The 25,123-nt window shown below is 47.8% G+C and overlaps 1 protein-coding gene across 2 annotated transcripts in view; it reads right to left on the bottom strand.

The window, feature by feature from the left end:
* LOC309560910 (regulator of G-protein signaling 3-like) overlaps positions 1-25,123 on the bottom strand; it is a 254,393-nt gene that overhangs the window by 202,029 nt on the left and 27,241 nt on the right. The window contains exon 1 of one of the 2 annotated variants that reach the window (XM_082264599.1): positions 18,500-18,623. The exons of the other annotated variant lie outside the window; for it this stretch is intronic. The gene's annotated coding sequence lies outside the window, so the exon portion shown is untranslated. Of the gene's footprint in view, positions 1-18,499; positions 18,624-25,123 lie in introns of those variants that run through there. 2 annotated transcript variants of the gene reach the window in all.

Genomic DNA, 25,123 nt, shown 5'->3' with positions numbered 1-25,123 from the left:
AAACTAAAATGGCATTTTAGTCAAAAGACTATAACTAAAACTAAATCGAAATTTGCTGCCAAAATTAACACTGGTGCATGCTCAAAGCTTAATACCATAAATAATAACATACAGTAAAACCTTGGATTGCGAGCATAATTCGTTCCGGAAGCATGCTTGTAATCCAAAGCACTCTTATATCAAAGCGAATTTCCCCATAAGAAATAATGGAAACTCAGATGATTCGTTCCACAACCATTTATTCATAAATCCTTCAGTTTATAGTCCATATAAAAAGATTATAGCATTGCGATAGGTTATATAACCATAAAATGTCCATCCACAAATAGCCGCTTCGACAAGGGGATTAGAAGCAAAATCCAGTAGGAGCTACAGAGTATTAAAGAGAAGAGAGGCGCCTCTAAGTGTAGCAATATGGTTCCATTTAATTAAGGTACAACATTTAGCAACTCACATGGTTGATGAATAAAACAGGCACATCTAAGTATGCAGGCATCCGGGGTAAAGCTGTCCACATGGACTATCTTCTGCACCGCCGGCTGCCAGTCTGTAATCCTGACCGGGAAGACCACCCTGCAGTAAAGGGATCTGAAAGCGAGGGGCAGCATGGAAGGGATGACGTAGATGGCGGTGCGGAGGATGGTCTATGTGGACAGCTTTAGCCTGGATGCCTGCATACTTAGATGTGCCTGTTCCAATCATCAACCATGTGAGTTGCTAAATGTTGAACCTTCATTAAATTTAACCATATTGCTACACTTAGAGGCGCCTCTCTTCTCTTTTATACTCAGCTGTGACTTGAGGCTACTTGTATATCAAGACATCGCTTGTAAACCAAGTCAAAATTTATTTGAAAATTTTGCTTGTCTTGCAAAGCGCTCTTAAACCAAGTTACTCTCAAACCAAGGTTTTACTGTATTAGATTTTTGACTCCAGGGCCAGCAGTAGTATATAATGAGTTTGGAAATTGTAGAGAAATGCTTAGATAATGCATTACAAATTACAATTGAACTACACCCATTCGATTATAGATGACTAAAATTAGTTATAGTCGACTAAAATGTAGGACGTTTTAGTCGACTAAATACGACTAAAACACTTGCAGAAGACTAAAATGGGACTAAAACTAAAATGCCATTTTAGTCCTAAGACTAAAACTAAATTGAAATTTGCTGCCAAAATTAACACTGCATTACTGGATGTAAATAAGAGTATGCCGCCATCACTGGATGTAAATTGGAATATGCCGCCATCACTGGATGGTAAATATAAGGTTCTGTGTGAAATGGGCGGTGTGGGGACACCACTAAGATATATTGCTTGCTGATGGAACAGGGACTGGAGCTGCTAGAACAGGAACGGTGGGGAAGGAAGCAGCCATCGATTGACTGGCCAAAGAAAGATAAATAACTGATGAGTTGGAGAATGGAAGTAGCAGTGCAGAGATGTAGTGGCTGGTAATTAGGAGAGTACAGAGAGTGGGTGGGGGACATTCTGATGGATTATAAGGTATAGATAGATGTATATATATAATAGGTATATACAGAACCTGCTGTACACACAGCAAATGGGTGCGGATGGTCAGCAGTGCCTTAACCCAAAACTCAGAATTCAGATTCTGTACGATCCTTAGGATCAGTTCACAATAATGCATTTTTTTCATGCATTTTGCAGAAACGCAGGACATTATTATTATTACTTTTTTTTATTCTATGTATTGTTATCTTATAAAACAGTACAAAGACAAAAATCAGACAGACAGTGAAAATATCCTGAACATCAGGCGACTATTATTATAACAAACAAAGCTTCAGCACAAAGGCACAGATCGAATCCACTGTGGGTTCCCACATCGCATTGAAATCGCAGGCAGTTCACACTGCCGTAAATGCAATTGATGTATGGAAAAAAACCATGTTTAAACATAGACCGTATTTGTTAAAGAGTGCACAGTGCTAAAATATGGGGTCTTCCCCTTGTGCTGTGTTCAAAGACACTTTATAAGAACACTGTGTTAAAAAGATATTACATACAGTGCCTTGATATTACATACAAGCATTCGCCCACCTTGAACTTTGCGACCTTTTGCCACATTTCAGGCTTCAAACAAAGATATAAAACAAATTTTTTGTGAAGAATCAACAAGTGGGACACAATCATGAAGTGGAACGAAATTTATTGGATATTTCAAACTTTGTTAACAAATAAAAAATTGGGCGTGCAAAATTATTCAGCCCCTTTACTTTCAGTGCAGCAAACTCTCTCCAGAAGTTCAGTGAGGATCTCTGAATGATCCAATGTTGACCTAAATGACTAATGATGATAAATAGAATCCACCTGTGTGTAATCAAGTCTCTGTATAAATGCACCTGCACTGTGATAGTCTCAGAGGTCCGTTTAAAGCGCAGAGAGCATCATGAAGAACAAGGAACACACCAGGCAGGTCCGAGATACTGTTGTGGAGAAGTTTAAAGCCGGATTTGGATACAAAAAGATTTCCCAAGCTTTAAACATCCCAAGGAGCACTGTGCAAGTGATAATATTGAAATGGAAGGAGTATCAGACCACTGCAAATCTACGAAGACCTGGCCGTCCCTCTAAACTTTCAGCTCATACAAGGAGAAGACTGATCAGAGATGCAGCCAAGAGGCCCATGATCACTCTGGATGAACTGCAGAGATCTGCAGCTGAGGTGGGAGACTCTGTCCATAGGACAACAATCAGTCGTATACTGCACAAATCTGGCCTTTATGGAAGAGTGGCAAGAAGAAAGCCATTTCTTAAAGATATCCATAAAAAGTGTTGTTTAAAGTTTGCCACAAGCCACCTGGAAGACACACCAAACATGTGGAAGAAGGTGCTCTGATCAGATGAAACCAAAATCGGACTTTATGGCAACAATGCAAAACGTTATGTTTGGCGTAAAAGCAACACAGCTCATCACCCTGAACACAACATCCCCACTGTCAAACATGGTGGTGGCAGCATCATGGTTTGGGCCTGCTTTTCTTCAGCAGGGACAGGGAAGATGGTTAAAATTGATGGGAAGATGGATGAAGCCAAATACAGGACCATTCTGGAAGAAAACCTGATGGAGTCTGCAAAAGACCTGAGACTGGGACGGAGATTTGTCTTCCAACAAGGCAATGATCCAAAACATAAAGCAAAATCTACAATGGAATGGTTCACAAATAAACATATCCAGGTGTTAGAATGGCCAAGTCAAAGTCCAGACCTAAATCCAATCGAGAATCTGTGGAAAGAACTGAAAACTGCTGTTCACAAACGCTTTCCATCCAACCTCGCTGAGCTCGAGCTGTTTTGCAAGGAGGAATGGGCAAAAATCTCAGTCTCTCGATGTGCAAAACTGATAGAGACATACCCCAAGCGACTTACAGCTGTAATCGCAGCAAAAGGTGGCGCTACAAAGTATTAACTTAAGGGGGCTGAATAATTTTGCACGCTCAATTTTTCCGTTTTTTATTTGTTAAAAAAGTTTGAAATATCCAATAAATTTCGTTTCACTTCATGATTGTGTCCCACTTGTTGTTGATTCTTCACAAAAATTACAGTTTTATATCTTTATGTTTGAAGCCTGAAATGTGGCAAAAGGTCGGAAAGTTCAAGGGGGCCGAATACTTTCGCAAGGCACTGTATGTAATATCTTTTAAACACAGTGTTCTTATAAAGTGTCTTTGAACACAGCACCCCATATTTTAGCACAGTGCACTTTTCAACAAATACAGTCTATGTTTTTTTTCCTGAATTATTACCATACGTCAATTGCATTTTAATGCACAAACAGATCTGTGCATGGTGGTAGCGCCACTCACCAACACCTTCTTAAACCTCAATTCATTTTACCCTAGTGGTAGGTTGGAAGCAGCTAAAACCACTGGTTTTGAATACAGTTTTATATTAGGAACTCCATAGCGCGGGTATACCAACCCTTTTATTCTGCAGTTCACACTGCCATATGCGAATCGCTGGGGGTGTCAATACAAAGTTAACGACACCCCCAGATCAGTTCACATATTGCAGTGCGAACTGTCAGTTCGGACATGAATCGGATCGCATAGGCGTGAACCACCATGCGATCCGATTCTGCTGCGGACCCAAAAAAGGGTCCTGTGCGAGTAGTGTCCGAATGCGATGCGAATTCAGTCATACAATCACATGTCCGAATCACATGCAATGTCGGTCATCGCACTAATGTGAACCGGGACTAAAGGAACAATAAATCTTTGCCATCTTTTACAGGTAGGTATGACATAAATATACTCTGCAATTCCTTATCCCAACATCAGGGGTCTTCTTAGAAAACCGCCACATCGAGGAGACAACACTGGAGCTGACAATCATTCAATTGCACAACGCCAGATCCAACGCATGTACATTGAACATAACTCGAGTTTAGACACAGATTTATCCAATCTAAACAATATATCTCATAAAAAGAAGAAAAGGCTTTCCAAGTACTCCCAGATTAATCGGACACTGTAGAGCACAGGTGTCAAACAAGGCCCAAGGACCGAATGTGGCCCCCCCCAGGCCATTTCATGTGGCCCTCGCACCTCCAGCAGTCTGCAGCATAGAGGAGGGCAGAACTCCTCCTACAGATCCTGCACTCTCTGTGCAGCCGAAACACCACCTTTTCTCTGCCTCCCCTGGTCTCAGCATTCAGTAGATTCTGGAAGCTGACTCCAGCCCTCTTCTGGTCCTCCTCCAGACCCTGTACTTTCTTCCTCCTAGATCCACCTGCATCTTTTTCCTGGCAGCGGCACAAGGTAAGGGGGTGTATTGTGATGTAAGGAAGGGTGGGTGACTCTTGACTTCTGATGGGGGGGGGGGGGCTCCTCTTGACATCTCATGTAAGGATGTAAGGAGGCTTGGGGTGCTCTGGACATCTAATCTTACAGAAATAACCGGCCCTTTGAGGGCAACCATAATGCTGATGAGGCCCATGATGAAATTTAGTTTGACACCCCTGCTGTAGAGGTACTCTTTGTCCATCCGCCCCACACCTAGGGCTGGGACAAGGGGTGGGCAGAAGGGACGGCTGCCCTGGGCACCGTGGTATTATGCGAGATAGGGGGGCATCACAAGGATATTGGGGGGGGGGGGGGATTTGTGTTGAGAAGGGGAATTTGGGGTATGAATTGTTCTAGGAGGGCAAATTTAGGGAGTTGTGCTAGGAGTGGTGATTTGAGGGGATTTGTATTAGGAGGGGGGATTTGTGCTATATAATTGAAACAGTAGAGGAGAAATATTTTCTTTAGGGGGTATATTTGCTAGGAGGATTTGTGCTAGAATGGGGGATTGGTCTTGTGCTGGAGGTGGAGGATTTGGAGTGGGGGAGAGAGTTTTGGCTTGGAGGGGAAAATAGTTTTTTTTTTTTTAGGGGGGGGGGGGGGATTTGTGCTGGAAGCATATGGGGAGAGGATTTGAGCTGATGGCAATGGGGTGACAAAGATTTGTACTGGGAGGGGGGATTTCAGTAGGGGCAGATTTGAACTGGGAGGAGGGGGGATTTATGCTTAGGTGGTGAGCATTTAGATTAGTGTTCAATTTCTTTTTTTTTTTTTGGGGGGGGGGGGGGGGGTTTTGTTGACATATACTGCTCATTCATTTTTTTTTTTTAGGGGGGGGGGCAATTTGGCATGTTCACCCTGGGCTCTAGGTGGCTTTGTCCCAGCTCTGCCCACATCTTCTCAAATCTTTCGGGGTGTACCCCTACTGGCATAGGTAGCCTTATAAAAGGGAAGTGCTTTATTTATCAGCACCTTCCGTGCCTGGATGGCGGGGGGGGGGGGGGGGGTAGGCTTTTTCCAGGAGATGACTATCATGTTCCTAGCATAGAAAAATAACAAAGTCAGCAGTGTAAGTATTACTGTCTTTGGAGCATAGCATCTACCAATCCCAAGAGACGCACTTCAATACTGGGCCTAATGCAGAGAGTAGTAACCTCCCAGGACATTATTTTTAACATAGCTTCCTATGGAACACATTCACAGCAATGCATTTATGTGCCTCTGCGTTTTTAGAAAGGGTCAAAGTAAAGAAATGTCATCAGCACACCAAGGATTCCCCGAAAGGGTCCAAGCTTTATTGCGTGGTCACATGATAAACACACAGCAACGTTTCGGGGCCACGATGGGCCCCTTCATCAGGCAAGCGATGTTATTGTCACCTGCCTGATGAAGGGACCTGCGTGGCCCCGAAACTTGCTGTATATTTATAATGTGACCACGTAATAAAGCTTGGACCCTTTCGAGGAATCCTTGGAGTGCTGATGACATTTCTTCCCTTTGATTATCCACAATTTCCAGCCTATGGTCAATACAGAACCCAGCATCGCCGAACAGCCGGTTATCTTGAATTTGTGCGTGGGGAATAATACGTTTGGAAAGGGTCAGGGACTTTTTTTAAACGTAACCACTTAAGGACCGAGCCCGTTTTTCACACATTTTGTTCACAAGATATATTTTTTATAGCAAAGACTCCGGAGAATAAATTGGAGGTCATTGCAATATTTTTTGTCACACGGTATTTGCGCAGCGGTCTTTCAAAACGCCAATTTTTGGGAAAAATTTCGAAAAATTACATTTCACTGCATTTAAAAAAACGAAAAGGTAAAGTAAGCCCATTTTTTTTTGGATGTTGCGAAAGATGATGTCATGCTGAGTAAATAGACACCCAACATGTTACGGTTTAAAATTGCGCACACCCGCGGAATGGCGACAAACTACGGTCAATAAAAATCTCCATAGGCGGCGTGTTTGGTTGCGACAGGTGTGAATTTAACCACTTGCCGACCGCCCCACACAGAATTACTGCGGCAGGGCGGCTCGGCTGCGCATAATCCTGTAAACCTACGTGATTATGTACACCCGGCCTCAGTGGCGTGCACGCCCTGCCGGGGCCGCACTCCTGCTGCGATTAGACGGCGGGAGCCAGACTGCGGGAGGAGCGGGCTCGATCGCCGCCGGCCTCCCGCGATCTTCGGGGAAACTGACAGGAGAGCCACCTGCCTATGTAAACAAAGCAGGCGGCTCCCCTGTCAGACAGGCACAATAAGATCATGTGCCTCAGCTAAGCTGAAACACCAATCTTTGTGTGCCTGTCAGAGAGCCCTCCCCCCACAGTTAGTAAGCACAATTAGGCTCACACTTAACCCCTTGATCACCCCCAGTATTAACCCCTTCCCTGTCAGTGTCATTTATACAGTAACAGTGCATATTATTTAGAACTGATCATTGTACTGGAGTCACTGGTCCCCAAAAAGTGTCACTTAGTGTCAGATTTGTCCGCCGCAATGTTGCAGTCCCACTAAAAATCGCTGATCGCCGCCATTCCTAATAAAAACAACAAAACAAAATAAAAAGTCCAAAAATCTATCCCCTAGTTTGTAAACGCTATAACTTTTGCGCAGACCAATAAATATACGCTTTTTGGGATTTTTTTTTTTTTTAACCAAAAATATGTAGCAGAATATAAATTGGCCTAAAATTATGAAAAAAATTTGATGTTTTACATTTTTATTGGGAATGTTTTATAGCAGAAAGTAAAAAATATTGTTTTTTTCAAAATTGTCGCTCTTTTTTTGTTTATAGCGCAAAATCTAACAACCGCATGGGTGATCAAATACCACCAAAAGAAAGCTCTGTTTGAGGGGGACATCAATTTTATTTAGTTACAGCGTCTCACGACTGCACAATGGTTAGTTAACTGCTTCCCGACCGTCCACCGCAGATGTACTGCAGGCAGCCGCTCCCAGGCAAATCACCGTACATGTACGGCGCTCGCTCTGGGGAGTCTAGGGGGCTTCCGCCCCCGCTCGTCAGGGGGGAAGTTGATGCCTGTGTCAGGTGGCTCCGATTGCCGTCTGAAACTCGCGATCATTTCCCACTGAGAGAGGACGGTCAGCTGTTGTAAACACAGCCCACCATTCTTCCCCCTGGGATGATCATAGAGATCATGCGATCCTGCTACATAGGATCACATGTCTCTATGGTCATCTCAGAAGCCACGCCCCCACAGTTAGAGTCACTCCCCTAGGCTCACATTTAACCCCTTTGATCACCAACAGGGTTAACCCCTTCCCTGCCAATGGCATTAGTACAGTAACAGTGCATATTTTTAGCACTGATTACTGTAGTAATGTCATTGGTCCCACCCAAAAGTGTCAAAAATATCAGTTAGGGGTGCGATCTGTCCGCCGCAATGTCGCAGTCCCACAAAAAAAAAAAAAAAAATCGCAGATCGCCGCCATTACTAGTAAAAAAAAAAACAATAAAAATGACATAAATCTTACCAGTAGCTAGCAGACTCGATAACTTTTGCGCAAACCAATCAAAATACGCTTATTGCGATTTTATTTTACCAAAAATATGTAGCAGAAATCAAATTGGCCTAAAATGTTAAAAAATTTATATTTTTACATTTTTGTTTTTGGGAATGTCATATAGCAGAATGTGAAAAATATATATATATTTTTTCAAAATCGTCGCTCTTTTTTTGTTTATAGCGCAAAAAAAAAAAAAAAAAAAAAAAAAAAAAAAAAAAAATCGCACAGGTGATCAAATACCACCAAAAGAAAACTTTATTTGTGGAGGAAAAAAGGATGTAAATTACGTTTGGGTACAGCGTCGCACGACCGCGCAACTGTCTGTTAAAGTAACGCAGTGCCGAATCGCAAAATAGGGCCTGGTCAGAAGGGGGGTAAAATCTTCCTGGGCTGAAGTGGTTAAAGAAACACAGTGGCGAAACCCAAAAGATGGCCTCCTTATTAAGGAGGTAAAACCTTCTGGAGCTGAAGTGGTTAATGCAAATGAATGCGATTTTGGAGGGGGATTTGGCATAACTGGAGATAAAATTTGTCCCGAATTCGCACTAAACTCACACAGGACTCTTTTTTTTTTGACCGGATGAGAATCGCACTGCATGGATGTGACCGGCTTTCATAGCAAACATTGGGGTTTATTGTCTAAAGCTGAAGAGTGCAAAATCAGTCTCACTTCTGCATTGAAACCAATCAGATTCCAGGTTTTATTGCCAAAGCTTAGCTGAACAAGCCGAGGTTAGAAGCGGATTGATCTCTTTGCAGGGGTGAGTCTGATTTTGCACTCTCCAGCTTTAGTAAATAAACCCCAATGTTTTTTTCAGATGACATGCAAACCTATTCCTCTCGGATTGGATCGAATCTGCACAGAATTCGCATCAGTGTGAGCCGGGACTTACAGAAAATGATATTTGCATTTGGTGACTATTACACTGCTGGCTGATAGGAAAAAACAGCTGCAACAATGTATCCATGTGAAGATATCCAGAGAAGGTGAGACGCTCATTATGTAACAATTCCCTTGCTTAGTCCACATTCACACTAGTGTGATGTTTCCAAAGACTTCCATCATGGAAATCATGGTAAAGCGACATTAAACTTTGGTTTAAAGTGGTTGTAAACCCTTCGGCTGGGTTCACACTGGGGCGGCTTCAAAATCGCCCGACTCTGAAAGCCGCCCCGTGCAGCACGACTTCAGTGCGGCTTGCAAACGACTTCTTTAACCACTTAAGCCCCCGGAAGATTTTACCCCCTTCCTGACCAGGGCCTATTTTGCAATTCGGCACTGCGTGACTTTAATGGACAATTGACGCTGTACCCAAACAAATTTGACGTTCTTTTTTTCCCACAAACAGAGCTTTCTTTTGGTGGTATTTGATCACCTGTGCGATTTTTTGATCAAGCGCTTTAAACAAAAAAAAAGGGCGTAAATTTTGCAAAAATAACAATATTTTTCTAATTTTTTTACATGAAATTCCCCAAAAAAAAGTAAAAATCTAAATTTTTTAACATTTTAGGCCAATTTGTTTTCTGCTACATATGTTTGGTAAAAAAAAAAAAAAAAAAAAAAAATCACAAAAAGTGTATTTTGATTGGTTTGCACAAAAGTTATTGCGTTTACTAACTAAGGGAAAGATTTTTATCATTTTTGTTGTTTTTTTTTTAACATGTAATGGCGGCGATCTGCGATTTTTTTTGCGGGACTGCGACATTGCGGCGGACCCTTGACTGACATTTTTGACACTTTTGGGGTTACCAGTGACATTACTACAGTAAACAGTGCTATACATATGCACTGTTACTGCAAAAATGACACTGACATGGAAGGGGTTTAATTTATTGGAGAATGAGGGGTTAAGTGTGTCCCTAGGGGCGTGATTCTAACTGTGCAGGGGATGTGGCTGCTTGTGTAACTACAGAGATATACTATCCTGCATAGCAGGACCGTATGATCTGTGCTGTTACACAGGGGAGAATGATAGGCGGCTTTGTTTACATCAGCCGCCTGCCTTTCTCCCTCTGCAGCGGACGATCGTGGGTGGCCGGTGGACATCGGGTCCACCGGTCACACGCGCGCGCGGGGGGGTCCGTGAACGAGTGGGAGCCCCCTAGAGCCTCACAGGCTGGCGACGTAGTACTACGTCGCTTTGCCTGTGAGGGGCTGAGCGCCGCAGTAAATATACTGACGGCAGTCAGAAAGTGGTTAATAGAAGTCAATGCAAGTCACCCCCAAAGTAGCGCAGGAACTTTTTTCTAAGTCGGAGCGACTTGAGTTGCTCCGATTAGAACGGTTCCATTGCACTGAATGCAGCGTGACTTAGCTAAGTCGCCCGACAAGTTGCTTGCTCTGTAATTTGCGTGGGCTCGCACAGCACAATTTAAGTGGGCCCGCTCTCAGTGATTTCCGGCTCAGCGCAACCCACTCAAACGCAGCTCACGACCCACCAGTGGGTCCCGACCCACAGTTTAGGAACTCCTGGTCTATGGAATAACAAAATTTATACTTCTATACTTTGGTAGTGGTTGCCTTCATAGTCCCATTCCAACAATGGGGCTTTTTTTGTTTTCTTAAAGCGGAGTTCCGGCCTCGGGGGTGAAATTCAGATAAAAATACCCCCGGGACAGTCAGGGATAGTACATTCCACAATGGATAGCCTCTGTACTGTCCCCGGTCGCACTTTTAGAAGAAATACTTACCTTGAAAATTTCTTCTCCAGCGCTGCCATCTCGAATGTGGGCAGCTGAAGCCAGGGCGTCCTCTTCTGCATCCTCTTCTCCCAGAATGCACCTGCACCGGCCCCGCTCGTCACTTCCGGTGCAGGCGCGTCATCCCTCCACAGCTTCTGGGCATGCCCAGAAGCTGTTTAGCAGGGAATGCGGCGCCCGCACCGGAAGTGACGAGCGGGGCCGGTGCAGGTGCATTGACTCCTGGAAGCGATGACGTTCATCTCCCAGGAATAAATGCAAGGAGGAAGTGACGGCGCGGGCCGCGGCCGCAGAGGGAGGAAGTGACGGTGCGGGCCGCGGCCGCAGAGGGAGGAAGTGGAAGAAAGGTGAGTATATTTTTCTTCAATAACAAGGTAAGTGAAAAAAAAAAAAAAATCGTAATTATCCATTTGTTTTTCAGGTGACCTAGAGCAAGCGGATGGCCCAAATTCGATTTTGAGGCCGGAACTCCGCTTTAAGTGGTTAAAGGGGTAAAACCTTCGGGACTGAAGAGGTTCAGAAAAGTCCTTTCTATTGCTCTCGGCCTTAAATGCCAAAATTCCTGCTGCTGAGATCCTTTTAGAGGGTGGCTACGTTCGTTCTCCATGGTCCCACTGCATGTAGGACCTTAGCCAGCTTCTCTTGCTCACTTCCATGATGGCCTATGGGATTTGTAGTGTGCATGGAGATCTACACATGACTACAGCATGATTGGGGGGGGGGGGGGGGGGGGGTGAGAGAAGTTCGGGAGCTCATAGCAGACATTACAAGGAGGCAAAAAAACAATAAGAAATGATTTGATGAAAAATAGATTAGAGGGACATTAAGTAGTGGATGTGTATTGATTATTTTAGTAGACTAAGGATAGCTTAGTGCCACTTACGGGCTCTTGCACAAGGCCATGCATTAGGATGTACGGCCCTACAGAGTAAAAATCGCCTGTTGTGGCACCTGGGAGTCACAGCTGCTGCTGCATAATTTAGCCTCTTGACATGTATCACAGAAAACACTGTGCGCAGCATAACTGCCAACACTTTTACGTTGCGTTTTAAAACGCATAAGTATGGGCGTATTTTTCAAGATGTCAAATGTAATCATTTTGAAAAAAAAATAAATAAACTCATAGGGATGCGTGTGACAACATGAGTGTCAAGGCTGAATTACGTTGAAGCTCCCAAGCCCCTACCCCACACTTGGATTTTACTTTCATTGGCCAAAACAAAAACACATTCCAGGCATCAAAACCGTGCATCAATGCGTGTAAAAATGTGCTAATAAACGCATGGAAATATAGAAGCACAAGTGTGAATCCGCGGTCCCAACTAAGCCGGATGACAGGGATAACAATAGGAATTGGCTTACAATTAGCTGTGTGCAGAGCGGAGGGTAACTCTCACTTTAAGGTAAACTCCGGGAACACTTTTGTGCTGAGTAGGTGTTTCGAAGCTCGTCACGAACAAGAGACGTGCAGAGACTCAAATGTGATTGTTTTTGTTTTTTTGTCATATTACCATTTTTATGCATTTTAAAAGCAGTACTAATAAAAAAAAAAAAAAAAAAATCAATAAATTGGACATTTCCAAGGACATGTCCTTGACCTCTCTGAGTTTTTCAACCCAGAGGAAACGTTGAAATCATTTTCAAATCAATTCATCAATTGCACTCCCCTTACATTGGGGGTCAGTAGGAAGAATGCTCCTTACATTGGGGGTGAGTGAGAAGAATGATCCATACATTGGGGGTCAGTGGGAAGAATGTCCCTTACATTGGGGGTCAGTAGGAAGAATGCTCCTTACATTGGGGGTGAGTGGGAAGAATGCTCCTTACATTGGGGGTGAGTGGGAAGAATGCTCCTTACATTGGGGGTGAGTGGGAAGAATGCTCCTTACATTGGTGGTCAGTGGGAAAAATGTTCCTTACATTGGGGGTCAGTGGGTAATATGTTCTTTACATTGATGGTCAGTGGGAAGAATACTCCTTAAATTGGGGGTCATTAGGAAGAAAGCTCCTTACATTGGGGGTAAGTGGGAAGAATGCTCCTTACATTGGTGGTCAGTGGGAAGAATGCTCCTTACATTGGGGGTGAGTGGGAAGAATGCTCCTTACATTGGGGGTCAGTGGGAAGAATGCTCCTTACATTGGTGGTTAGTGGGAAGAATGCTCCTTACATTGGTGGTCAGTGGGAAGAATGCTCCTTACATTGGGGGTCAGTGGGAAGAATTCTCCCTACATTGGGGTTCAGTGGAAAGAATGCCTCTTACATTGGTGGTCTGCAGGAAGAATGTTTTCATACATTGGGGGTTAGTAGGAAGAATACTCCTTACATTGATGGTCAGTGGGAAGAATGCTCCTTACATTGGTGATCAGTGGGAAGAATGCTCAATACATTAGGGGTGAGTGGGAAAATTACCCTTATATTGGGGATCGGTGGGAAAAATACTCCTTACATTGTAGGTCAGTGTGAAGAATGCTCCCTCACATCGGGGATCAGTGGGAAGAATGCCCATTATATTGATGGACAGTGGGAAGAATGCCCATTATATTGATGGTCAGTGGGAAGAATGCCCATTATATTGATGGACAGTGGGAAGAATGCCCATTATATTGATGGACAGTGGGAAGAATGCCCATACTACAGTGGGGGTTAGTAGGAGGAATACTCCTTACATTGGGGATCAGTGGGAAAAATGCTCCTTACATTGGGGATCAGTGGGAAGAATGCCCATCCTACAGTAGGGGTGAGAATGCCACCATTACAGAAAGCTGAAACAATCATTGTTGTCATTCCTTCAGCCAAAGAACTATGGCGGCACCATCAAATGGAAGATCACAGCTCAAGGATCCCTTAGTAACCTCTGGAGGAACCCTAGGGGTCCACAGAGCCCTGACTGAGAATGGATGTCCTGGACTGATCCCAGAAATCGGATGGCTGCTATATGTGGGATGACGGAAGAAAAACAGAGAAAAGAATTGCTCTACAAATGTCAGAAGCTGGAAGTAGAAAAGGGGAGCTGCGGGTCAGCAATGACATCCATTCACTTCCCATTGAAGAACTGAGTGCAGCTGGAACAGCAGAAACAATGTACTGCCTTGCTGAAGGACAATACACGGCTGATGGGAGTTTAGGTGGAACGCTGTGGCTTTTGCAGGCTTGTTGCTTCTTCTAGGTGAGTTAGAGGACAAAGGTAGCAGAGCGCGGGTTTAATGATTTGTAATTATCTGTGTATAGGGGAATTCATATAGGGAACAGAAAAGCATACGAGAGCAGTATAGAAAATAAAGGGGGAAAAGAATGCAGGGTAAAAAACATAAAAAATAACATATAGTGGCAATTAGTGCCACTATAGAAGCACTGTATAGAAAAAGGGGGGGGGGATAAAATGCAGGGTATAAAAACATAATAAAGAACAAATAGTGGCAATTACTGCCTCTATAGTAGACAGGCGCTGTATAGAAATAAGGGAGGAATAGAATACAGGGTATAAAAACACAATAAAGAACAAATAGTGACAATAAGTGCCTCTATAGTATACAAGCGCTGTATAGAAATAAAGGAGGAATAGAATACAGGGTATAAAAACATAATAAAGAACAAATAGTGGCAATAAGTGCCTCTATAATATACAAGCACTGTATAGAAATAATGAAGGAATAGGAACAGGAGTAAAAAGACATAATATAGAACATTTAGTGGTAACTAGTACAGGGATAGAATAGTATACAAGAGCTGTATAGGCATTGGGGAAGCAGGACCAAAAGCATAAAGAAATAATAATAAAGAATCTACTGTATAGGGGTAACTAGTACTGGAATAGGATAGTATACAAAAGTCATATAAGCATACAGGGTGCAGGATCAGGAGTAATAAAGAATGTATAGGGGTAACTAATGCAGGAATAGAATAGTATACAAGAGCCATATAGGCACGGGGTGTGAAAACCAGGATTATTAGGTACGTACAGGGGTACCTAGTGCAAGAATAGGATAGTATGCAAAAGACAAACACATGCAAGGTGTGTGGTCAGGTGTATAACGACGTAATAAGTAGTGTATAGGGGTAATTAGTGCCGTTGTATAATAGTATACAAAAGCATGTAGGCATAGAATGTGCAGAACCAGGATTATTGAGTACCTACAGGGTAACTAGTGCAGGAATAGGATAGTATGCAAAAGCCATAAAGGCAGGCAGGGTGTGGGGTCAGGAGTATAAAGACGTAATGAAGAATGTATAGGGGTAGCTAGTGCAGGAATATAATACTACATATATCAGTCATATAGGCACAGGGTGTACAGGACCAGGATTATTAAGACATAATAAAGAACATATAGAGGTACCTAGTGCAGGAATAGTATAGTATACAAAAGCCATCCCAGCATACAGGGTGTAGGATCAGGAGTATAAAGGCAAAATAAAGAACGTATAGGGGTTAATAGCACAGGAATAGTATAGTACACAAAAGCCATTCCAGCATGCCGGGTGTGGGATCAGGAGTATAAAGGCAAAAAAAAAAAAAAAGAACATATAGGGGTAAATAGTACAGGAATAGTATGGTACACAAAAGTCATCCCAGCATGCAGGGTCTAGGATCAGGAGTATAAAGGCAAAATAAAGAGCGAATAGGGGTAAATAGCACAGGAATAGTATAGTATACAAAAGCCATCCCAGCATGCCGGGTGTGGGATCAGGAGTATAAAGGCAAAAAAAAAAAGAACGTATAGGGGTAAATAGTACAGGAATAGTATAGTACACAAAAGCCATCCCAGCACACATGGTGAAAAATCAGGAGTATAAAGGCAAAATAAAGAATGTATGGGGTAAATAGTACAGGAATAGTATAGTATGCAGAATCCATATAGGCATGGGAGAAGCAGGACCAAAAGTATATAGGCATAAAAAAGGACTGTATAGGTGTAACTAGTGTACGAATAGGATAGTATAGAAGATCAATATAGGAATCAGCCGAGAATGACCAGGAGTATAATAATAAGACATAATAAAGAACATAAGGGTAACTAGTGCAGGAACAGAATAGTATGAAAGGAACGGGGAGGCACAAGCCATAATTAAGAATTTATAGGGGTAACTACTGAAGGAAAAATGCTAGCATACACAAACTGTATAGATAGGTTCGGAGGGGGGGGGGGGGGGCATATCAGGAGACGAGAGATATACAGATGAGTATACGGGACGTAACTGGTGCAGGACGAGGAGGATATAGGTTGAAGAGCTGTGTAGTCACAGGAGAAGTGCGGGATCGCTGCTCAGAGTCTATGGAATTAGTGAACGGTATGGGCAGACTAGAGGACGCAGGGTCAGTAGGATGATGGTGTAAGGACATATACCAGACCAGTAATTAGAGGGGGGGGGGGTGACAAGCTCAGGAAAAGGATGACATAGAAGAGCTGGGAGGGGGTAACAGTGAAGTTGGAAGTGGGGTGTACAGATATAATGACCTATAATGGGGGGGGGGGGTATAAGAGATGTCTAACATATGAGGATGGCAGTAGGGGGTCAGTAGTTCCAATTGTGATACACTTACACAGACATGGGGGGGGGTCGCTGGTGCAGGAGTAGGATAGTATGCAGGAGCAATTCTGGTGGGGAGTGGGGGGGGGCGCACAATCAGGTATATAAAACAGCGACCATTACAAAAGAGTAAGAGCATAACGAAAGTATTTAAGTACAGTATCTAAGTGCTGTATAGGATTCATTGGAGGGGGGTGTATAGGAATTGCTGAAAGATAAGATTGGGAATATAGTACTGATCTATAATAAATAATGTATGGGGGTCACGGGGGTAGGACAGGATACAGGAATGGGGAGGGGGGGGGGGGGTCAGGAGTATATAAACATCATAAAGAGTATGTGGATCCGTAGTGCAGGGATAGGACAGTATACAGGGGAGCTGGGGGTGTCGGCGGGAGTATACAGACATAATAAAAGCAGTAAGGGGTAACTAGTGGAGGAATCTAATAGTATACAGGAATGGAGGGGGTGTATGGAGTATACAGGAATTGGGGGGGGGGGCTGGGGTAGGAGTATAAAGACATAGTAAGTAGAATATGGGTGTTCTAAATATTGGAGTAAGACACTATATAGGAATTGGGGGGGGGGGTGTCAGAAGTATAAAGACATAATAAATAGAATACAGGGGTTCCTAATACTGGGGAAGTCCAGTATACTGGAATCGGGGGGGGGGGTCAGGAGTATAAAGACATAATAAGTAGCACATGGAGGTTCTTAATAATGGGGTAGGACAGTATACAGGAATGGGTGGGGGGGGGGGTCAGGAGTATAAAGGCATAATAAGGAGGGGTTCCTAGTACTGGGTCACAGCACTATACAGGAATTTAGGGGGGGGGGGGGTGTCAGGAGCATAAAGACATTGAGTGTATGGGGGTTCCTAATACTGGGATAGGACAGTATAAAGGAATTGGGGGGGGGTCAGGAGTATAAAGAGAGTATGGGGGTTCCTAGCACTGGGTTACAACAGTATACAGGAACTGGGGGGGGGGGGGTCAGGAGAATAAAGACACTTAGTAGAGAGTTTGGGGGTTCCTCATAATATTGCGGTAGGACAGTATACAGGAACTGGGGGGGGGGGGGGGTCCAAGAGAATTAAGACATAATAAAAATAGTAAGGGGGTTCCTAATACTGGGGCAGGACAGTATACAGAAATTGAGGGGGGGGGGGGGTTAGAAGTATAAAGACATTAAGTAGAGAGTATGGGGGTACCTAAAATTGGGGTGAGACAGTATACAGGAATTAGGGGGGGGGGTGTCAGGAGTATAAAGACATTAAGTAGAGAATATGGGGGTTCCTAATATTGGGGTGAGACAGTATAAAGGAATTTGGAGGGGTCAGGAGTATAAGGACATAATAAAAATAGTAAGGGGGTTCCTAATAGTGGGGAAGGACAGTATACAGAAATTGAGGGGGGAGGGGGGTGTCAGGAGTATAAAAGACATTAAGTAGAGAGTATGGGGGTTCCTAATATTGGGGTGAGACAGTATACAGGAATTGAGGGGGGTCACGGGTATAAAGAGATTAAGTAGATAGTATGGGGGTTACCAATATTGGGGAAGGATAGTATACAGGAATGGGGGGGTCAGAAGTATATATAGGGATAATTAGTTCAGTATAGAGGAGTTGTATGCAGGAATGGGGGTCAGAAGGAGTAATGGGGATATGATGAGCAGTGTATGGGGGGGGGGGGTACTATTGCAGCAACAGGATAGTATGAAGGAACTGTGCAGGGAGTATACAGACATTGTACAGTGTATGGGGGTGCCGCATCGTGCGGGTCGTTATCGATTTCTCCACTGATAGTCGGAAGATGAAGTTGTGGGGTGGCAGGCGATGCCCTCCCCATACACGGGGCATGGAGGTCGCCTGAAAACACGTGCAGGAACGGACAGACAGTTCACTCACCCCCACCCCCCGCACTCACCTTGCAGTGTAGATTGTCAGCTCCTGTGGTTCCCCTGCAGTGTCTGGGAGTCTCCCTGTGCTCTGTCACTGCAGTGTCTGTGTGCCTGGAGTCTCTCCACCCTCCGACCGTGACGCTTCTTCCATCTCCCCACCCTTCCCCGCCCCCCTCTCCTCCCCGACACTGCCCTGACCCTCTACCTGTCCGCCACACCGGGAGGGAATGGGGATCCTCCTCCCCCCCCTTCCCGAGTCCCGACTCCCTCCCCCCCCCCCCCTTCCCGAGTCCCGACTCCCGACTCCCCACACTACCGCTGTCACCGATCCGACTCATCCCGATCTACATAGACAACCGATCTCCCCACTGCCAATTACCCCTCCATCCCACCGATCTCCCCCACTGTGCTGCCAATTACCCCTCCATCCCACCAATCTCCCCACTGTGCTGCCAATTACCCCTCCATCCCACCGATCTCCCCACTGTGCTGCCAATTACCCCTCCATCCCACCGATCTCCCCACTGTGCTGCCAATTACCCCTCCATCCCACCAATCTCCCCCACTGTGCTGCCAATTACCCCTCCAACCCACGATCTCCCCCACTGTGCTGCCAAATGCCAATTACCCCTCCATCCCACTGATCTCCCCACTGCCAATTACCCCCTCCATTCCACCGATCTCCCCACTGTGCTGCCAATTACCCCTCCATCCCACCGATCTCCCCCACTGTGCTGCCAATTACCCCTCCATCCCACCGATCTCCCCCACTGTGCTGCCAATTACCCCTCCATCCCACCGATCTCCCCACTGTGCTGCCAATTACCCCTCCATCCCACCGATCTCCCCACTGTGCTGCCAATTACCCCCTCCATCCCACCGATCTCCCCACTGTGCTGCCAATTACCCCTCCATCCCACCGATCTCCCCACTGTGCTGCCAATTACCCCTCCATCCCACAGATCTCCCCCACTGTGCTGCCAATTACCCCTCCATCCCACCGATCTCCCCACTGTGCTGCCAATTACCCCTCCATCCCACCGATCTCCCCCACTGTGCTGCCAATTACCCCTCCATCCTACCGATCTCCCCACTGTGCTGCCAATTACCCCTCCATCCCACCGATCTCCCCACTGTGCTGCCAATTACCCCTCCATCCCACCGATCTCCCCACTGTGCTGCCAATTACCCCTCCATCCCACCGATCTCCCCCACTGCCAATTACCACTCCATCCCACCGATCTCCCCCACTGTGCTGCCAATTACCCCTCCATCCCACCGATCTCCCCCACTGCCAATTACCCCTCCATCCCACCGATCTCCCCACTGTGCTGCCAATTACCCCTCCATCCCACTGATCTCCCCACTGTGCTGCCAATGACCTCTCCATCCCACCGATCTCCCCACTGTGCTGCCAATTACCCCTCCATCCCACCGATCTCCCCACTGTGCTGCCAATTACCCCTCCATCCCACCGATCTCCCCCACTGCCAATTACCCCTCCATCCCACGATCTCCCCCACTGTGCTGCCAATTACCCCTCCATCCCACCAATCTCCCCACTGTGCTGCCAATTACCCCTGCATCCCACCGATCTCCCCCACTGTGCTGCCAATTACCCCTCCATCCCACCGATCTCCCCCACTGTGCTGCCAAATGCCAATTACCCCTCCATCCCACTGATCTCCCCACTGCCAATTACCCCTCCATCCCACCGATCTCCCCACTGTGCTGCCAATTACCCCTCCATCCTACCGATCTCCCCCACTGTGCTGCCAATTACCCCTCCATCCTACCGATCTCCCCCACTGTGCTGCCAATTACCCCTCCATCCCATCGATCTCCCCACTGTACCATTACCCCTCCATCCTACCGATCTCCCCACTGCCAATTACCCCTCCATCCCACCGATCTCCCCCACTGTGCTGCCAATTACCCCTCCATCCCACCGATCTCCCCACTGTGCTGCCAATTACCCCTCCATCCTACCGATCTCCCCACTGCCAATTACCCCTCCATCCCACCAATCTCCCCACTGTGCTATTACCCCTCCATCCCACCGATCTCCCCACTGTGCTGCCAATTACCCCTCCATCCCACCGATCTCCCCACTGTGCTGCCAATTACCCCTCCATCCCACCGATCTCCCCACTGCCAATTACCCCTCCATCCCACCGATCTCCCCACTGTGATGCCAATTACCCCTCCATCCCACCGATCTCCCCACTGTGCTGCCAATTACCCCTCCATCCCACCGATCTCCCCACTGCCAATTACCCCTCCATCCCACCGATCTCCCCACTGTGCTGCCAACTACCCCTCCATCCCACCGATCTCCCCACTGTGCTGTCAATTACCCCTGCATCCCACCGATCTCCCCCACTGTGCTGCCAATTACCCCTCCATCCCACCGATCTCCCCCACTGTGCTGCCAAATGCCAATTACCCCTCCATCCCACTGATCTCCCCACTGCCAATTACCCCTCCATCCCACCGATCTCCCCACTGTGCTGCCAATTACCCCTCCATCCTACCGATCTCCCCACTGTACCATTACCCCTCCATCCTACCGATCTCCCCACTGCCAATTACCCTTCCATCCCACGATCTCCCCCACTGTGCTGCCAATTACCCCTCCATCCCACCGATCTCCCCACTGTGCTGCCAATTACCTCTCCATCCTACCGATCTCCCCACTGCCAATTACCCCTCCATCCCACCGATCTCCCCACTGTGCTATTACCCCTCCATCCCACCGATCTCCCCACTGTGCTGCCAATTACCCCTCCATCCCACCGATCTCCCCCACTGTGCTGCCAATTACCCCTCCATCCCACCGATCTCCCCCACTGTGCTGCCAAATGCCAATTACCCCTCCATCCCACTGATCTCCCCACTGCCAATTACCCCTCCATCCCACCGATCTCCCCACTGTGCTGCCAATTACTCCTCCATCCTACCGATCTCCCCACTGTACCATTACCCCTCCATCCTACCGATCTCCCCACTGCCAATTACCCTCCATCCCACCGATCTCCCCACTGTGCTGCCAATTACCCCTCCATCCCACCGATCTCCCCACTGTGCTGCCAATTACCCCTCCATCCTACCAATCTCCCCACTGCCAATTACCCCTCCATCCCACCGATCTCCCCACTGTGCTATTACCCCTCCATCCCACCGATCTCCCCACTGTGCTGCCAATTACCCCTCCATCCCACCGATCTCCCTACTGCCAATTACCCCTCCATCCCACCGATCTCCCCACTGTGCTGCCAATTACCCCTCCATCCTACCGATCTCCCCACTGCCAATTACCCCTCCATCCCACCGATCTCCCCACTGTGCTATTACCCCTCCATCCCACCGATCTCCCCACTGTGCTGCCAATTACCCCTCCATCCCACCGATCTCCCCACTGTGCGGCCAATTACCCCTCCATCCCACCGATCTCCCCACTGCCAATTACCCCTCCATCCCACCGATCTCCCCACTGTGCTGCCAATTACCCCTCCATCCCACCGATCTCCCCACTGTGCTGCCAATTACCCCTCCATCCCACCGATCTCCCCACTGTGCTGCCAATTACCCCTGCATCCCACCGATCTCCCCCACTGTGCTGCCAATTACCCCTCCATCCCACCGATCTCCCCCACTGTGCTGCCAAATGCCAATTACCCCTCCATCCCACCGATCTCCCCCACTGTGCTGCCAAATGCCAATTACCCCTCCATCCCACTGATCTCCCCACTGCCAATTACACCTTCATCCCACCGATCTCCCCACTGTGCTGCCAATTACCCCTCCATCCTACCGATCTCCCCCACTGTGCTGCCAATTACCCCTCCATCCTACCGATCTCCCCCACTGTGCTGCCAATTACCCCTCCATCCCACCGATCTCCCCACTGTACCATTACCCCTCCATCCCACCAATCTCCCCACTGCCAATTACCCCTCCATCCCACCGATCTCCCCCACTGTGCTGCCAATTACCCCTCCATCCCACCGATCTCCCCACTGTGCTGCCAATTACCCCTCCATCCTACCGATCTCCCCACTGCCAATTACCCCTCCATCCCACCGATCTCCCCACTGTGCTATTACCTTTCCATCCCACCGATCTCCCCACTGTGCTGCCAATTACCCCTCCATCCCACCGATCTCCCCACTGTGCTGCCAATTACCCCTCCATCCCACCGATCTCCCCACTGCCAATTACCCCTCCATCCCACCGATCTCCCCACTGTGCTGCCAATTACCCCTCCATCCCACCGATCTCCCCCACTGTGCTGCCAAATGCCAATTACCCCTCCATCCCACTGATCTCCCCACTGCCAATTACCCCTCCATCCCACCAATCTCCCCACTGTGCTGCCAATTACCCCTGCATCCCACCGATCTCCCCCACTGTGCTGCCAATTACCCCTCCATCCCACCGATCTCCCCCACTGTGCTGCCAAATGCCAATTACCCCTCCATCCCACTGATCTCCCCACTGCCAATTACCCCTCCATCCCACCAATCTCCCCACTGTGCTGCCAATTACCCCTCCATCCTACCGATCTCCCCACTGTACCATTACCCCTCCATCCTACCGATCTCCCCACTGCCAATTACCCCTCCATCCCACCGATCTCCCCCACTGTGCTGCCAATTACCCCTCCATCCCACTGATCTCCCCACTGTGCTGCCAATTACCCCTCCATCCTACCGATCTCCCCACTGCCAATTACCCCTCCATCCCACCGATCTCCCCACTGTGCTATTACCCCTCCATCCCACCGATCTCCCCACTGTGCTGCCAATTACCCCTCCATCCCACCGATCTCCCCACTGTGCTGCCAATTTCCCCTCCATCCCACCGATCTTCCCACTGCCAATTACCCCTCCATCCCACCGATCTCCCCACTGTGCTGCCAATTACCCCTCCATCCCACCGATCTCCCCACTGTGCTGCCAATTACCCCTCCATCCCACCGATCTCCCCACTGTGCTGCCAATTACCCCTGCATCCCACCGATCTCCCCCACTGTGCTGCCATTTACCCCTCCATCCCACCGATCTCCCCCACTGTGCTGCCAAATGCCAATTACCCCTCCATCCCACTGATCTCCCCACTGCCAATTACCCCTCCATCCCACCGATCTCCCCACTGTGCTGCCAATTACCCCTCCATCCCACCAATCTCCCCCACTGTGCTGCCAATATCTCCATCCCACGATCTCCCCACTGTGTTGCCAATTGCCCCTCCATCCCACCGATCTCCCCACTGTGCTGCCAATTACCCCTCCATCCCACCGATCTCCCCCACTGTTCTGCCTCTTACCCCTCCATCCCACCGATCTCCCCACTGTGCTGCCAATTACCCCTCCATCCCACGATCTCCCCCCACTGTGCTGCCAATTACCCCTCCATCCCACGATCTCCCCACTGTGCTGCCAATTACCCCTCCATCCCACCGATCTCCCCCACTGTGCTATTACCCCTCCATCCCACCGATCTCCCTACTGTGCTATTACCCCTCCATCCCACCGATCTCCCCCACTGTGCTGCCAATTACCCCTCCATCCCACCGATCTCCCCCACTGTGCTGCCAATTACCCCTCCATCCCACCGATCTCCCCACTGTGCTGCCAATTACCCCTACATCCCACCGATCTCCCCACTGTGCTGCCAATTACCCCTCCATCCCACCGATCTCCCCACTGTGCTGCCAATTACCCCTCCATCCCACCGATCTCCCCACTGTGCTGCCAATTACCCCTCCATCCCACCGATCTCCCCACTGTGCTGCCAATTACCCCTCCATCCCACCGATCTCCCCACTGTGCTGCCAATTACCCCTCCATCCCACCGATCTCCCCCACTGTGCTGCCAATTACCCCTCCATCCCACCGATCTCCCCCACTGTGCTGCCAATTACCCCTCCATCCCACCGATCTCCCCACTGTGCTGCCAATTACCCCTCCATCCCACCGATCTCCCCACTGTGCTGCCAATTACCCCTCCATCCCACCGATCTCCCCCACTGTGCTGCCAATTACCCCTCCATCCCACCAATCTCCCCACTGTGCTGCCAATTACCCCTCCATCCCACCGATCTCCCCACTGTGCTGCCAATTACCCCTCCATCCCACCGATCTCCCCCACTGTGCTGCCAATTACCCCTCCATCCCACCAATCTCCCCACTGTGCTGCCAATTACCCCTCCATCCCACCGATCTCCCCACTGTGCTGCCAATTACCCCTCCATCCCACCGATCTCCCCACTGTGCTGCCAATTACCCCTCCATCCCACCGATCTCCCCACTGTGCTGCCAATTACCCCTGCATCCCACCAATCTCCCCCACTGTGCTGCCAATTACCCCTCCATCCCACCGATCTCCCCATTGTGCTGCCAAATACCCCTGCATCCCACCGATCTCCCCCACTGTGCTGCCAATTACCCCTCCATCCCACCGATCTCCCCACTGTGCTGCCAATTACCCCTCCATCCCACCGATCTCCCCACTGTGCTGCCAATTACCCCTGCATCCCACCAATCTCCCCCACTGTGCTGCCAATTACCCCTCCATCCCACCGATCTCCCCATTGTGCTGCCAAATACCCCTGCATCCCACCGATCTCCCCCACTGTGCTGCCAATTA

The sequence above is a fragment of the Pelophylax lessonae genome (assembly GCF_965119305.1).
Source record: "Pelophylax lessonae genome assembly, chromosome: 7".
Lineage (NCBI taxonomy): Eukaryota > Metazoa > Chordata > Amphibia > Anura > Ranidae > Pelophylax > Pelophylax lessonae.
This window is presented reverse-complemented; position numbering and strand designations above follow the sequence as displayed.